The sequence below is a fragment of the Eucalyptus grandis genome, chromosome 2 (genome assembly GCF_016545825.1).
Source record: "Eucalyptus grandis isolate ANBG69807.140 chromosome 2, ASM1654582v1, whole genome shotgun sequence".
Classification (NCBI taxonomy): Eukaryota; Viridiplantae; Streptophyta; class Magnoliopsida; order Myrtales; family Myrtaceae; genus Eucalyptus; species Eucalyptus grandis.
The window spans coordinates 22549387-22551596 of NC_052613.1; positions in this window are offsets into that span (position 1 = coordinate 22549387).

Consider the following 2210-nt stretch of genomic DNA (forward strand, 5'->3'; position numbering starts at 1 on the left):
ATAAATCTAAGAAATTACCGAGTGGGGCCGTGATGCTACTAAACTTAAGAAAAGTGAAAAGTGGGATGGTGATGCCACTAAACCTAGAAAATTGCCAGGTGGGGCCGTGATGACCACCAAATATAGAAAAGTTGCTAGTGGGCCGTGATTACCACTTGTTTAGGTTGTGCCTGTTAGGCCATGGCTAAGAGTTGAGAATGATTAATTGATGTGACCGTGTGATGGTCTCGATGACATATAATCGACCAAGTCGATTGATCGATAAGTCGATCCGATTGAATTAGTGGATGATGTACCGGTCAACATTTATGAATTGAACTGACTTATAGAATGAACCGAGGCCAAAGTAAGTTCTCGACGCCTATTTGGGCTTAGGTAGCCTTTAGGGCGTATGGCTTCCTAATCGGGTCTTAGGGGGTAGAACTTGCCGAGACGTAGTCTCACCCCGCTGTGGGACAACATTTCGGTCCTTAGATGGTAGCACCTCCCCCTCCTCTCGTGCATTTTGGTATACCGGAGGAAGTCACGTAAGTAGGTTATCATATTTCAATACACCTCACCCTAAAGGATCGGAGTATGTAATGATAAAATCCACTGTCTTGGTTGACGTGGGTGAACCCGAAAAGGTGCCTCATAGGTACCGGTCATGGTATCGCCACTATCATGATGGGCGAAGGCGGTGGTCCTTGTCGGAATCCGATATACCTCGATATGTTTTGGAGGTTGCGCTTGGGAATGGCACCGTAGATCCCGAGGGTGGATCAAGTAGTGGATGCCAAGAATCCCAAACTCGAAAGCGATCCCCGACTCTCTGGGTGTACTCGGCCGAGGCCGCCAACCGGAGCAAGGAAGAAGGGGAGATCGATGAGGACGAGGACGTGAAAGGAATAATTTAGCGATGATGAATAGTTGTGGTTGTTAAACCCCGCCCCTACACTTGACAGTGTTTACTTTAAGCAAGCTAGGTTCTTCACTTGACCCTACCCTTGATAGTCGCGTAGTGGAACGGTGTCCAGCCACCTTTGTTCTCGATCATGCAAAGATCAAGGCCTACTATTGGAAGCTCCCTTGTGACTTTCAAATCCCCATGGCCGACACAATGTGTAATGGTGTAAGGCCACCGCGATTCAACTCCCTTGCAAAAATTGGGCTTTCCTATTTTTCCTATTACAGGAGTACAAGGAAAGATGGATACGCAAATATAAGATTCGACACTCATGCATTGAAACATGAAATAGACTTGATGATGTCAATACATTCCAAACCGAAAAGGATGAAAAGGCAATGATAATAGTGAGTTGACCGATGATAACACCATGTGACGATCATCACAAGCTTTTATACATGTATGCAATCGACACGTTGAACTATGAACTTCCTAAAGTAGCTTGGAACTAGCCGGTTTCAACCTGTCTTGACGATGTTTCCAAAGTTTAGCATGTGAGGTGTTTACGCTCTATCCAAACACATTTAATGGTTTTGCATCAACAAATAGCACCAAAGCATCATGCTAACTTAGCCTTCTTCATCGTTGTCTTCATCATCTTCATCCATCTCTCTATTCAAGTTTGCAAGCTGAATGGGATCGATGGCCATCTTCTCAACTTCAGAAAGAGACCACTCAGGATATTCCTCATGCATGAATCCAGCGTCAAGAGCGGCTGATATACTTAGTCGGACCAGAAGCTAATATTGATTTTGAATTCCCATTTTCATCCAAATCCACATTCAAGTCGAGTTCCGGACAACGGTTCTTGGGGTAGGAATGCTCTCTTTTGATTCATCGAGATGGTCACCATTTTCTGTCCCTTCAAGATCCTGATGTAAATTGTCCTACTTAGAAACATCTCCATCTCCATCGACTTCAAACTTCTCATTCTACACAGTTGCATCCCCTCCAAGGCTCAACAAATGTATACTTAAATGAAATATGCCCCCTAATATCTATATGCTAAGCAATTTAATTTAATATTTTTTGTAAGGGCTAAATTTTAGTCCCTAATCTTCTATGTAATGAAGGAATGATTAGACCACCAAAATTTAGGTGTCAACAACTAGTTTTTGAAGAAGATGGATGCAAAGTTGATTGGTGCTCGGGTATATTTGTCTTCAAGCGGGAGATTGTTATAGATGAAGCCAAATATTTTTAGGGGTTTTTTAGTCTTTTCCATCAAATTTGCTTTTAGGTTAAAAGTGATACATTTACATTA